A 15,583-nucleotide genomic window follows, 5' to 3' on the forward strand; every position below is an offset into this window, starting at 1 on the left:
AACTCCAGACACATCCAATCTATTATTTATCAAAAAATACTCAACTTAGTAATGAAGATGAAAAGTCTAATTCTAAAATCAAACCAAATGAACTAACAAATTAACTTACCATAATAATGCAAAAGGAGATGTAATACGAAACAAAACTTAAAAAATATATTTTCATATACTACATCCATCACATAGATCCTCATGCATCACATCTTGGAAATAGGGGTGGCACTTTATGACGCAACTTACAAACAATCTATCTCAAATAGGTTTAGGTTTGCCATGAATATGTTTGGATCATAAACAAGTCAACCTACCTAGTTTCTTAATTAAATGTTTAGATCTTAGAGTTGTTTAATCTATTTTGACCTATTTAATAATTATATCGGATCAATACCTAACCTATTTAATCTGTTTAAGCCATATTTAACCTATTTAAAATCTATTTAACATGTTCTGTCGTGTTTAACTCAATCTGCTTAATCTATTTAACCTATTTAAATCTATTTGATCTGTTAAAAACTTACTTAACTTGTTTAACCCGTTTAATCTGATTAGACTTATTTCATAAATGAGTTAGGTTGGACTAGCAGTTTAATAAATAGATCGGATTCAGATTTGAAGTTTTGACCTATTTAATAAATATGTAGGTCTGGGTTGATAAATTTTTGACCAATGTGAATCCAACTTAACTGGATTGCCATCCCTACTTGGAGATGCTTGTTTGCGTATTTTGTAAAGCAAACCATAGTCTTATAGTGCCAAAATCTATTTATTTGATTATTTTAATTTAAGAGAAGAGGGTGAGTGTGGAAAACAAAATGAAAGGCCAGCTAACTTTGAAATTTTTCTCGAAAAAGTGAACAAAAATCATATGGGACAGGCACCAAAGAAAAAAATATAGGCGGGCTTCCTGTTTTGTACCCATCTTAAAGAGAAAATCCAAAAGTCATAGACTCCTACTAATAGAGTCGTCAGTCTCGTGATTAAAAAAAATTAAAAAAAAATAAAATTGCAGTACATACTATATGGCCAAGTAATATACACCAAGCAAATTAGTCATTTAGCAAGCCAATACACACATATAGACAAATTAATACATAGTTTCTAGAATATAGCATTCACTAGTATATAGTACACGGTCAGATGATATACACTTAGCAAATTAGTCATCTAACAACATAATACTAGGAGTACAAATAGGTCGGGTCGGATCATAAGTGATCCCAATCCAATCTGGTTTCTTGTTCGGGTCCTAATTTTGGACCCAGACCCAACCCAATAGAAGATCGGGTCAGGTCCACCGCTACAATTTTTGACCCAACGGATTTTTGACCCACCGCTCCAGCGTCACTTATAAAGACCGGGATGCATCTAAGTGTTGCCCATTCTATTAGGGATCCAAACTCTGGATTTTTTCTGGAAGAGTATTTGAGACTGAAGTTCTTGGAAGATATCACCTCTTAAGAGAATAAACAAGCATAGGGATAAGTCTGAGCTACCACTCAATTCTGCATGCTCCATCATTTATTTAGATAGGAAAAATGCAAGGATTCGTAGTTATAGAATATCCATTGCTAAGCCATTGATTTTTTACGAGTCCCAGACTGGGCGTCGAGTATGAGCCTCGCACTGATTTGGTGTCATGTTCCGGTTCCCGCGGCCACCGAGGGATCAACTCGAGAGAGCGAACGTACTGAAGGGGCATAGGGGAGCGGTGCTGGCCATCCAATTCGACAGGTGCATCCACTGCTGCCTGAGCTCCGGCAAGTACTGCACCACAACCCCATCCACCACAATCCTTATCAAGCCCTGCAAATCCCACAGCCGCGAAGCCTGCGACGTCCGTAAGCATATCATATTATTCCTCTTCCATTATGACCTTTCCTATGTTTAACCATGACCTAGTAAATTTCTCTTTTATAACTACCAAAATATAGATAAATTTGTATTATATATCCTAACACAGGATAAGGCAAAGCTATGCTCGTACAGCAGAGATCGGCGGGTATTCTTTTGTGCTATCACGACTGGCCGCATCATCAAAAAATTCCATAGTCATGAAAGCGAGGTTAGGTTTCTACTTTTTCTTCTTATTTTGTGAATTATACTATTTTTTCTTTCCAAAACTCGACTTAGGATATGTGAGAGATAAATACGTCATCCTAATTGATCTCATTTCATATATATTCTCCTTCGACATGGCATGGCAAAAGATTTTGTATATCTGATTAGTGCACACACAAACAGCTCGAACGATTTTGCGTTATTATAACATATGTCTAGGATATTAGAAATCTGGTCCACAAATATTAGACATATCGTACTAGATTTTCTATATTCGTGGTCTCTAGAAGTTCTTGCATTTAGATCTAGTTAAGAGCTATTTAATCTAAGTTTCATATAATCATTTTCCAATATGAGTTATTATACAATCATAGCATATATAAAATTATGAAAGATAGAAAATATAAAGATAAAGGAGAAAGAATTAAATTTAACATGGGATATATTTAATAGAGCTGAAAATATCACATCACTAACAAAAAGACAACACTAACACTATATATAACCTTGGAATCGATCAAAGATATGGCAAAGAGTAAAAAATGTGGCACAGAACATACTAAGATTTGTACAAAATGTGCGCTAGCAATTGAAGGAGAAGAGGATTAAAATTCAATTTGTTTTTCTTTTTATTATTTTAGTAAGCTATAGCTTACCCAAGAATGTCACCAATTTATGAAAAAATAGTTAAATTACATTGTAGAACATCTTATCTAAATTAAATGCTTCATAATAACCTCCATTTTGGGTCAAAATACCTTGATTTGTGGTCACAATGTAAATAAAGTCTACTAGAAAAATATTATTGTCAAATTTTTAATTTGGCCACCCACGACTGAATTAAAGTCAACAATAGCATAATAATATTAAAGCATAAAGAATTCAAATTCAAGAAAATGTCACAATATTGAGTTGTGAAAATAAAATCAGATTTATCACTTCAATGAAAAAATGAAAGCAAGTTCCAATAGTGACATAGGCAAAGCATCAAATTAAATAATTCGGAGACATAAAAAGTCTTATAGAAAATGAAAACAATTATAAAACCCCCAAAGAAAATTAACACGACTAGACAACCATGCTATGTTCCAAAAAAATATCAAAGTATTTTAAGTAATATCAAGTGAGCTAAGCAAGATGCATGCAATAGATCTCACCAATCAAGTGCCAAATTTCCATGCATATACATTAGACAATTCAAACTCGCTCTAAGAATCCACAAGAAGCTCTCCGTTGTTTTAAATATAGAAAGCATCCTCAATAGCCTTGGATTATGTTCAGGTTCAACTTTATCTAATTGTTTTGAGTTCTCCAGCAAGAAAAGTTCAAAGTATAAGGGTCTATCTACCACCACATTGTTCCACCAAGGCAAAAGCATGTACACTTGGAGCCATTTTCTCCAGAAACTGCACTAGGCAACACATCCTTAAGTCATTATTTATATAAACTGACCATTTAGTTGATAGCTGGACCCACTTGGCCTTGTTTCATTTGGACAAGAATTAACTAAATCTGACACATTAAGATATATAAAAGTTAATTGAGCTGAAACCAACTTTAATTTATCAAATAATAAACACTTCTTTTCTCTTAACTTTCTACTCTGTGCTTTTGTTATTCTCTGTGACATCTGCAGGGTGAGACCCTTTAGCATTATTTCATTATGTCAATGAAATAGGTGGTTTGCCACAGTTTCTCTAATAGATATTAACAAATAATAAAATTCAAGGTCTATGGACCCTTGAATAAAATAAAAACTCATCTCTGATGTCAAGTACACTAGTCCTACCAATAAATTCCACAACTGCTAACAATTTACTTCTGATTTTTTTTTTAATATAAGTGAATTTGAATAAAGAATTAGGGAAAAGTTCTTCCTTCTTCTTTGAAAGGAGTAAGAGGTTATTTTCCAACACTTGTTCTTGGAACTCATCAAGAACTGCCAATGGCACCTTACATAACCCATCGGTCTCAACTAAGGAAGCCATTTAAATTGGTCAAAAATATTGACTGTGTTTTGTAATATGTTATCATGGATGACTAAATTTTTCAATAAAGAAGGCTTTTGTTAACGAGGGAATGCGAATACTATTGATTTTCATGTTAATCATGATATGACTATGTTATCTTTCTGATAGATTTTTTTATTGTTGATATGCTAAAGAAAATTTTAAGTATTTCATGAATAGGGTGAGTTGATCATTGGTTAAATATGATCTAAATTTTTAAAAATCAAATAAGTCAAGTGTTAATTGTTCCCTCTTTATGAGTTAAAAATTTAAGCTAAATTTAAATCCTTGTGGCATATTGAATCATGGTATCAGTACTTTGCCTTCTCGGACTTGCTCTTATGAATTGAGGCCAATAATTTTTAAAATAGACCATTGGTGTCTAATGACCATCATTACATGTTTATTTTGTGAATCACATTTTTAGCCATATAAAAATTTGATTCTAATAAGGTTGGTCTTTATCTTTTGTGGATAAGCACTCTACCATAATAACTGTATTGGATCTATTTTGTTTCAAGTTCTATCCCAAATATAATTAATTTTAGTCGATCTTGTTGTGAATTGATCCCAATCCGATATGGAGTGAACCTACATCAATCTTAGATTTTAGTTAGACACTTATCTAGTACTAATCTTGCATATTTATATAAAATTTTTGATAATTGATCTAAAGTTATCTATCACACTGATTTTGATCAAGGAGAATGAGATCTTGGATTTATGTTACTCAATGGGCTGAGCATCTCTAAATTGGAAGGCTTAGATTCTTCAAATTTTAAGGACGAAATTTTTTTAAGGAGGGGAGAATGTAAGACCAGGCCCGAAATGGTGAAGATCAAAGATAGACAAATTTAGGTGGGGTTGAAGTAATGGGCCGGTCTATCGTTCGGGTATCGAGGCAGTGCAAGCCGTCCACCCAGGGATCAACTTGGATCTGAGCAAAAAGGAAGCTAGGACTTTGAACTAAGATCCCTAGGTCTGGTCTAATTCTGATCACGGACCCGATCAGAGTGGTTCGGGTCGACCATTAGGAGAATTAGAAAGGTCTAAATCTACTCAATTAAGGAGAGTCGGGGGCTAGTTTTGTTTTTTCTCTTAACCCAAAATGGGGATGAACACGGTCCAAAATGAAGGGACTCGACCCACAATGGATGAACAGGGCTCAAAAGGAATGAACACGGCCCACAATGGATGAACGTGGCTCAAAATGAATGGACTCAACCCACAATAGATAAACATGGCCTAAAATGAATGGACACGACCCAAAATGAACTTGGTCCACAATGGATGAACATGGCCCAAAATGAATAGACTCAGCCCACAATAAATGAACTGGACCCAAAATGAATGGACACTGCCCAAAATGAACATGACCCACAATAGATGAGCAGGGCCAAAAATGAATGAATCCGGTCCGAATGATCACAGCCCATAATGGATGAAGAGAACCCAAAATGTATAGACTCATCCCATAATGGATACGACCTAACAGGATGAACAAGGCCCGATCTCGGCTCACAATGGATATAGCCCAACAAAATGAATAGAGCCCGAACTCGGCCCATAATGGACACGAACCAACGGGGTGAACAGGGCCTGAACTTGGCCCACAGTGGACACGACCCAACAGGATGAACATAGCCTGAACTCAGCCCACAATGGAGAGGCCCAATAAGATGAATATGGCCTAAACTCAGCCCACAATGGACACAATCCAACAGGATGAACAGGGCCCGAACTCAGCCAATAATGGACACGACCCAACATGGTGAACAAGGCCCGAACTCGGCCCACGATGGAGACGGCCCAAAAGAGTTCTTCATCTCGATGAACTCAGAAACAAGGAGGAAGGAGAAAGAGAAGGAAGAGGGATGAGGGAAGAGAGGAGAGGATCCGGTGGTGACCGGGTTGGGCGACTGACAACAATAGCGGCCGACGGCTGCTGCGGCGACCGGCGAGAAGAGGAAAATAGGGGGCGTCCTCAGTTTGGGGTCGAGATAGAGGAAGGAGGCTCAAATTATCTAGGAACAGAAGATCAAGGGGAAGGGGAGCTCATCGGTGTGTCGCCGAAGGGGAGGGTTCTCGGGCGAGGGTAGCTGGTCCGACGGGCTAGCAGCAGCAGCGCTAGTGCTCCCAATGAAAAAATGAGCAGCAATACTTGGGTCAAAAAAATAGAGCAGCAGAATAGGAGGGTTTTTAAGGGGTGGCGCTCGGCCAGGGCGGCACGCCGACTATCGGAGGAGGAGGGAGGAGAATGCTTGGCGGTGGATCAACCATAGGGGGATGGGATTTTATAGGAGGGTTTCCAAATGGGATCGGTTCATTCACCACCACGATTCTCACAGCGGTTGAGTGGGATCGGCGGCTGTTCATGCGGTCGCGGGACTATCGCAGATCCTGCCCCCATTACGCTCGAGGAAGGTGGAGAAGAGGATCGCGATCACAATCTTCTATTCTTCTTCTTCTATCCAAATTGGACTGAAGTCGGTTGGGCCTGCCGACTTCAGTCCAATATGGCCCATTCCGAACTTGGTCTTACATTCTCCCCTCCTTTCTTCGCAGTCCTCTATTCTGCTTCTTCTATCCAAATTGGACTAAAGTCGGTTGGGCCTGCCGACTTCAGTCTAATATGGCCCATTTCGGATCTGGTTTTATATTCTCTCCTCCTTAAAAAAATTGTGCTCTCGATATTTGAAGAATCTAGGCCTTGCAATTTAAGGATTCTTAGCCCATTTAGTAACAAAAATCCAAGATCTCATTTTCCTTGATCAAAATCAGTGTGATAGATAGCTTTGGATCAATTATCAAAAATTTCATATAAACTAGCAAGATTAGCACTAGATAAGTGTCTAACTAAAATCTAACATTGATGCAGGGTCACTCCAAATTGGATTGGGATCAATTCACAATAAGCTCGACTAAAATTAATTATATTTGGGATAGAACTTGAAATAAAATTGATCCAATACAATTATCATGGTAGAGTGCTGATCCATAAAAGATAATGACCAACCTTATTAGAATCAAATCTTTATATGGCTAGAAATGTGATTCACAAATGAACATGTAATAATGGTCATTAGACACCAATGGTCTATTTCAAAAATGATTGGCCTCAATTCACAAGAGCAAGTCCGAGAACACAAAGTATTGATACCATGATTCAATATATCATAATGATTTAAATTTAGCTTAAATTTATAAATCATAAAGAGGGAACAATTAACACATGACTTATTTGGTTTCTAAAAAATTTAGATCAAATTTAACCAATGATCAACTCACCCTAGTCATGAAATGCTCAAAAATTTTTTTAGCATATCAACAATAGAAAAATCTATCAGAAAGATAACATAGTCATATCATGATTAACCTAAAAATCAACAAGATCCACATTTCCTTATTAACAAAAGTCTTCTTTATTGAAAAATCTAGTCTTCGATCATAACATATTACAAAACACAGTCAATATTTTTGACCAGTTTAAATAACTTCTTTAACTGAGACCGATGGGTTTCGTAAGATGTCGTCAGCAGTTCTTGATGAGTTCCAAGAACAAGTGTTGGAAATGACCTCTTGCTCCTTTCAAAGGAAAAGATAGAATTTTTCTCTACTTCTCTATGCAAATTCACTCATATTCAAAAAAAAAAAGAACAATCAGAAGTAAATTGTTAGCAAATATGAAATTTATTGGTAGGACTAGTGTGCTTGACATCAGGGATGAGTTTTCTTTTTATTTAAGTGTCTATGGATCTTGAATTTTAATATTTGTTAATTTCTATTGGAGAAACTGTGGTAACCTATCTATTTCAGTGACATAATGAAATAATGCTGAAGGGTCTCGCCCGCAGATGTCAAAGAGAATAACAAAAGCATAGAGTAGAAAGTTAAAAGAAAAAAAAGTGTTTATTATCTGATAAATTAAAGTTGGCTTCAGCTCAATTAACTTTTATATATCTTAATGTGTCAGATTTAGTTGATTCCTATCCAAATAAAACAAGGTCAAGTGGGTCCAGCTATCAACTAGATGGTCAGTTTATATAAATAATGACTTAGGGATGTGTTGCATAGTGTAGTTTCTGAAGGGAATGGCTCTAAGTGCGCATGCTTTTGCCTTGGTGGACAATGTGGTGATAGATAGACCCTTACACTTTGAGCTTTTCTTGCTGGGGAGTTAAAGCAATTAGATAAAGCTGAGCTTAAACACAATCCAAGGCTATTAAGGATGTTTTCTATTTTTAAAACAACGGAGAACTTCTTGTGGATTCTCAGAGTGAGTTTGAATTGTTTAATGTATATGCAAGGAAACTTAGCACTTGATTGGCGAGATCTATTGCATGCATCTTACTTAGTTCACTTGATATTACTTACAATACTTGATATTTTTCTGGAACATAGTATGGTTGTCTAGTTGTGTTAATTTTCTTGAGGGTTTTATGATTGTTTCCATTTTCTATAGAACTTTTTATATCTCCAAATTATTTAATTTGCTGCTTTGCTTGCATCACTATTGAAATTTGCTTCTATTTTTTCAGTGAAGTGATAAATCTGATTTTGTTTTCACAACTCAATATTCTGACATTTTTCTAAACTTGAATTCTTTATGCTTTAATATTATTATTCTATTGTTGACTTTAGTTCAGTTGTGGGTGGCCAAATTAAAAATTTGACAATAATAATTTTTTGGTAGAATTTAGATTTACATTGTGACCACAAAACAACGTATTTTGACCCAAAATGGAGGTTACAGTAAAGCATTTAATTTTAATAACCATGTTCTATAATGTACTTTAACTATTTTTTCATAAATTGATGGTATTCTCGGGTAAGCTATAGCTTACTAGTATAATAATAAAAAACAAACTGAATTTCAATCCTTTTCTCCTCCATTTGCTACTTGCGCGCACATTTTGTATGAATCTTAGTATGTTTTGTGCGAGCTTTTTTACTCTTTGTCATATCTTTAATCGATTCCAAGGTTATATATAGTGTTACTGTTGTCTTTTTGTTGGTGATGTGATATTTTCAGCTCCATTTAAATATATCCTATGTTAAAATTAATTCTTTCTCCTTTATCTTCATATTTTCTGTTTTTCATAATTCTGTATATGCTGTGATTGTATAATAATTCATATTGGAAAAATGATTATATGAAACTCAAATTAAATAGCTCTTAACTAGATCTAAGTGCAAGAACTTCTAAAGACCATGAATATAGAAAACCTAGTATAGGATGTCCAATATTTGTGGACCAGATTTCTAATATCCTAGACATCTGTTATAATAATGCAAAATCGTTTGAGCTATGTATGTGTGCACTATCGAATATACATAATCTTTTGCCATGCCATGTTAAAGGAGAATATATATAAAATGAGATCAATCAAGATGATGTATTTATCTCTCACATATGCTAAGTCGAGTTCTGAAAAGAAAAAAATAGTATAAGAAGAAAAAGTAGAAACCTAACCTCGCTATCATGACTACGGAATTTTCTCAGGACGCGGCCAGTCGTGACATCTCAAATGAACACCTGCTGATCTCCACTGCATGAGCATAGCTTCGCCTTATCCTACGTTAGGATATATAATACAAATTTATCTATATTCTGATAGTTATGAAAGAGAAATTTACTAGATCTTGGTTAAACATAGAAAAGGTGATAATGGAAGAGGAACAGTATGATAGGATATAAACGTCGCAGGCATTGGGGCTGTGGGATTTGCAGGACTTGATAAGGACTTGTGGTGGGTGGGGTTGTGGTGCACCCTCCCAAACTGAAACTAAAGCAAACAATCAAAAGGCTTAATGGACAAACTCATGAATTTTAGGATTTGAACAAATCTCAAGAAGGTGCACGGCTGGAGTTCTCACCACTGCGTAAGGCCACCTAGCCAGAATCCCACATGAAGTTAATGATGAGACTGGCTCCATTGCGTGTGCGCGTTTGGACACCTAAAATTACATGCCTCAAATGGCAGTCAGTAAATTATGCATAACTCAACACCTGAAAGACTTAAACAAAGAAGATAGATGCATGTGTCAGAATTTATATTACAAGAATAAGAAAATCCCAGAAACTTCATAGTTGATTTATGTTGCCATGCATACCAAGGCTGTGCCTTAAGCTAAATATTAGCATCTTCATAAGAAGGGCCCAGTACTTCAAGTTGTCTTATGCTGCCATGCATACAAAGACTGCATGTTTGAAGCTAAAATATTAGCATCTTCATAAGAAGGTCATTGAACGATGGAGGACAGCTGGGTAAGAAATAAAGAAGCCTGGTATAGATTGCTAGGCATAAAAACGGGAATAACGTCTTTATATAAACTACATGTCTTACCACTACTAAATATCTAAACATCAATTTCAAAATAATCAAAATGAAGTATGGAAGAAAAATTACCACGGAGGCATGTGCTCGGAATCTCGAAACCACAGATGCATCTACTAAATCCCAACAGAAAATAAACCCATCCTCAGACCCACCAGGAACATGTGCATCAGTGTTGGCCAGGTAGCAATCCATCTTGTAAGACTATGAAAAAGAAATTCACAGTAAACAGCAGTATCACACCACTGCGAAAGCAGCATAAACCTTAACAGCACCGGGCAACTGAAAAGAGAGAGAAGGGGCGCTGGAGGGAGGGGGTGGATGGAAAGTAAACACTGAAGTAACAAGATCAGTGGATGACATGACAACAAAATAAACTACAGAACGTGTCTGTCAAACCTTGCAGGTATGCCCCTTGTATTCTTGCAAAAGTTCCCCGGTGGACCTAATAATAGAAGCAAATCATAAATAAGCATGTATGAGATATATCTCAATTTTCTAGGAGATAGTGAAGGATATTACCTGTCCAGCAGACGTAGGGTAGAATCCAAGCAACTTGGTAAGACACAGTTATCATCATTCGATAATGAGACACAGTTCACAGACTGCCCCAAGTTGTCAACAAGTTCTCTAGTACATGGAATTGAAAGAAACCTTTAGAACAACATCCAAAGTGAAATAAACTTTATACTGGATAAACAGCCTTTTTTAAACAGAAATATATCTTATTGTAGTAGTGGGGCTTGACCATACTCACCTACCCAATCCGAATGTCAAATGTGCGAATGGTCCCATCAACGCTTACAGCAATAATTTCAGTTTTTGTCAAACAGAGAGACATTACACTGTCTTGACTCTTGAAATGGCAGTCCCAAACGATCCTACCATTTTGGCATTCCGAACGTCTCGCAACGTTAGAGACTTTTCGCTTTCCCAAACTCTTCCTCTCCGACTCCAATTACCAACACTACTCCTCCCATCTATAAATATGCCCTGCCACAACCTTCCTTACCCTCACACCATCATGTATGCCGCTCCCTTTGCTTGAAAAAGCTTTTAGGAGATCCACAAACATGTCGCCCGTTCAAAAGCTTGCCCTCTCATTCGTGATCGCATGCCTCATTGGGCTTGCTAATGCCCGCGAGCTCTCCTCCATGGAACCTGCCATTAGCCCTCTCGAGGCCCGGATTGCCTCCAACGAGGGCTAGTGGACTGCTGGAACGCACTGCTGGAGCTGAAATCATGCACCGGCGAGATCTTGCTCTTCTTCATGAACGGCGAGTCGTACCTGGGAGTCGACTGCTGCCGCGCCATCCAAGTCATCACCCGCCAGTGCTGGACCACGATGCTCCAGTCCCTCGGCTTCACTCCCTAGGAGGGCGACATTCTCAGAGGATACTGCGATGCCGAGGCCGCTCCTCCTCCTTTCGCCGTTGTGTCACTGCATCCCCACTCCACGTCGTCTCCCTCTGTGGCCGAAGCCGCACTCGCGTTTGCCGGTCCGGCGGCGGCCTAGCGCTTCACTGGGCTTCCGTTTCCACGAGCGATGGGGAGGGTCCTTCGATATCAGTCATGCTTCTTTGTTTACTCTCATCATGTCCTGATGTTAAAAAGTTCTGCATTGTCTACTGTTGTCATGGCTTCAATAATTTAATAAGATCGTCCTATTTCTCATTAAAGTCTTTTGGAGGTTGATAACACGATTAGCGTCATAGCTTGGGCTTGCTGCATCATATTTTACTAAAGCTTGTATATTTCTGCTGCTTTGAGGATATTCTTCTTATTCATGCAATTGAAGGACAATATGGAGTAATTTACTACATCAGGAATGGATGAAAAGAATTTATACGCTAGCAAGAAGGATAAAAAACAAGCTAAGAAGGAATGTTATTGGTACCATGAGTCAACTTAATCAAGTAATGCAACTGATGTGTTTAATTGCATAAGTCATGATCAGCAGTGAAAAGTTAATTTGGAAATAAGGCTACTGTTTACATAGAAGGTTGATTATGCAGTTCAGATTTCCTTAAATCAACTTCTTGTCAATGTAAGTTCTCTAACAAAATAGCAAGGATGACATTGCAAGCATCCAAAATATTATGTTATTCGGACCACAATTTCAGGGTTGAACATTCAACTAACTGGAGTTAGCATGTAGAGACAAGTGTGTTATAGAATTTCCATATTGAAATGTTATATTCACATTTTTTTCCCTTGCTTCTCACCAGTTTCTTTTTTGCTTCTACTTCTACAGGAAGAATAGAAGTGACAGGGGATATGCAAAATTTAAGAAAAATTAATAACTGACAGCAGTCGCCTAAATATTTTAGGTCAGGAAAGTATTAATTCTTATTCTTACCCTATTATCCTTTCCCTCATTATAGCGAGTTTCTCCACCGGAGTTGCAACATGAACACAGAAGTCAATTGCATCCCCCATTCTGGGCTTCGATAGAAATTGCCAATGTATTTGGTAGCCAGTACACTGTTCGGATAAATTATCTTCTGGTTGTCATACCTCAGAAAAATTGTTGTCAATATATTCATCTCCTCAACAATCATCTGAAAATTAGAAAAATTAATTCCAGTAACTCATGTATAAGAATTGAAACAAAGCCACCAGACCCGTTTGGTTCCTTTTACCTGGACACAATCCACTTCACAACGATCACCCACATCAAAGGGGTGGGTGCATCACAAACAAGAAAATGATAGCTTCAAAGACTGTCTTCAAAGTGTTACCAAAAACAAATACCGCCAATAAAACCTGAGAACTAATGAGATAAAAGAAATGGGTGATTTCAAGGCCCAGAGAGCAAATATGATGATGCCCACAATTATGTTTGCCATTTGGTGGAGTTTGTTCACTGCAGTTTTTGTCATTCAGTGTCAAAGAAAGGGCTCTGCGTTCTCCGAATGCATTAATCTGCAGTCCAGGCAACAAAATGTTACACCATCTGTGCCAAGTCTTAAGAATATTTAACACACTGAGATCTTGTGAAGCGCAATAGCAAGATATCATTACCACCCAATTCTTGAGAGACTTCCTGCTAACCCTTTGTTTTTCTTGAGCTCCTTCAAAAAAGCTCATTGTCTTCTGAGCTTCATCTTCCCTCATGAATCGCATAAGGTCCTCCAAATAGATATACCTGAAAATTACACCTCAACCATGTTATTGATGAATTAACAGATGACTGCCGGATAAGACAAGGAACAAACTAAAATTTGGAAAGATACTAGCAAACTTTCTACCTGTGCTTCCTGAAAAACATTTACATTACATTTTCTTCCATGTGTAAAATTTTAGGAACCATATGAGGAACTTACAAGAATTTAACCCGTGGCTTCTTTCGACTTGACTCCATGATCGAACCGAATCCGGGTTAACAGCAAGCCTGATAGATGTTGTCCATGAGGAAAAGGGGAAAAAAAACTGACCTAAAGATTGGCATCTCATCGATCAAAAGGCGTCATCGCTGGCATGCGGACGCGGGCGTGGACGGCCACGGTAGTTAACGAAGAGGCGGGACCCTTCCTCCCCCACGGACGGCGATCCATGAGCTCAGGCTTGGTTCCAAGAAACCCCGTCGCCATCGGAAACGCCGTCACCTGGATCCCTTTCGGCGGACTCCCTTCAGGAGACACGATCCCCGTAGGACTCGCCACAGGAGAACTCATCGTCGTCCCTTCTGGGGGATACCCTCCCAGATGCATGATCTCCCCGGTAATCGGAGCCTCGATCGCCGAAGATATCCCTCTGGGCGCGACTCCGGGCTCCATTGGCGGCTAAATTCCGTCCAGATTGGACGGGGGAACCACCGCCGGAAACGTGGATCTCGATCCCGGATCGGCGCCTCCGGCAACATTGGGAAGAGCTTCGCTATCGGAGACGGCGCCGGAGCTGGCGTATCCGGCGGATCAGGGACGGGTACGGAAGGAGATGGAGATCGGGCGGTCTTGGGGGAGGAACGGGTCTGCCAGAGGCCTTGTGGCGGTGGAGGGCGAGGACGACGTTCCAGACGACGGCGATGGCGAAGTCGGCGATCGGGGGCTGGCGGTGGCGGGCGAGATGTCGCGGTGGGGAACGACGGTGGGGAGGGAGGTAGGGCGGGAAGCGGGAGGCGGCGGAGGGCGGACGTCGGCGGCGGCGGAGGGCGACGTGGTCGCGGAGAGAGCGGACGTCGGCGGCGGCGGAGGCGCAAAGAGGACAAAGTCGGTGGGGGCGAATAGGGTGTGGGAGGAGTTGAGGCGGAGGAGGTCAAAACGAAGGTCGGAGGCGGCGATGGCGTCGCCAAAGAACTGGTAACCGCGCGACCGGAGGGCGGAGATGGTGGCGTCGAGCTCTCGATCGGAGATTCAGTCCCCCCGGCGGGCGAATAGCGAGAGGAGCAGTACGGCGAGGAGGAGCGGGTGGTTTGTGGTCGCCGTTGGTGAGGGAGAGCGGGAGGAGAGAGAGGAGAGGAGAGTTCTTGATTTCTGGGAGAAACAGGGATGCCGAGTTTATAAGGAGTAATTTCTTGGTGCAGATACGGGGTATTTGCGGAATTGCCATTGAGCCGTTGGCGGGAATGAGGCTCTGTTTTAAATCTTTGATATAGGGCCCGTGGGCCAAGTCTGGGCCAGCGGCTTCCATTGCACCACGGACGACGGCTTCCATTGCACTATGGACGAGAGCTGGTGCTCCTCAGTATTTAGTCTCAATGGTTGAGACATTGAATCGAAGTTTCACATGCCTCTTTCCTACTAGCCTTCTAAGATCCTAATTAATGTTTATGTGTAGTTAAATCACCTGCCACCATTTAATTCATTGATCAATGGCGAATGATCGAAATGATCGAACAGATGCTGTGCCCTTCATTTTCCGTTCTGTTGATTAGTGAGAATCACCTGAATCTCAATAGTGATTCGACCGGATAGAAACACAAATGGTGTGGATCCAAATCCCATAATTACAAGAGTTAATCATTTTTTCTTTGCTTCGCAGTCTTCGATATTGATATTGATTTTTACATGAACCCTTCATTTTTTTTTTGGCGGGCGCGCAGGGGGTGGCGGGGGGGCACGGTGGGCCTTAAGTTGGAATATGAAATGATCACGGCATGCATCGCTTGTGGTTGGCAAGCCTGGCCCAAGAACTTTCGAAAAGCATCCCCAAAGAACCTAAATGATGCCATCCGGC

General features: G+C 39.5%; 1 long non-coding RNA gene across 3 annotated transcripts; it reads right to left on the reverse strand.

Annotated features, from left to right (window-relative positions):
• Positions 1-1,052: 1,052 nt before the first annotated feature.
• LOC103703250 lies at positions 1,053-14,877 on the reverse strand. 3 transcript variants are annotated; one of them, XR_005513591.1, is made up of 10 exons: positions 13,732-14,877; positions 13,430-13,553; positions 13,048-13,330; positions 12,765-12,966; positions 11,163-12,184; positions 10,928-11,035; positions 10,805-10,850; positions 10,478-10,609; positions 10,182-10,268; positions 1,053-10,085 (listed from the first exon to the last, which is right to left on the reverse strand). It is a non-coding gene; the product is annotated as an uncharacterized LOC103703250 (long non-coding RNA). The 3 variants fall into 3 exon arrangements; XR_005513592.1 differs by having other exon boundaries at positions 1,053-10,268; positions 11,163-12,181; XR_005513590.1 differs by having other exon boundaries at positions 1,053-10,268.
• Between the last annotated feature and the right edge of the window lie 706 nt (positions 14,878-15,583).

Source organism: Phoenix dactylifera, chromosome 10 (genome assembly GCF_009389715.1).
Source record: "Phoenix dactylifera cultivar Barhee BC4 chromosome 10, palm_55x_up_171113_PBpolish2nd_filt_p, whole genome shotgun sequence".
In the NCBI taxonomy this organism is placed as follows: domain Eukaryota; kingdom Viridiplantae; phylum Streptophyta; class Magnoliopsida; order Arecales; family Arecaceae; genus Phoenix; species Phoenix dactylifera.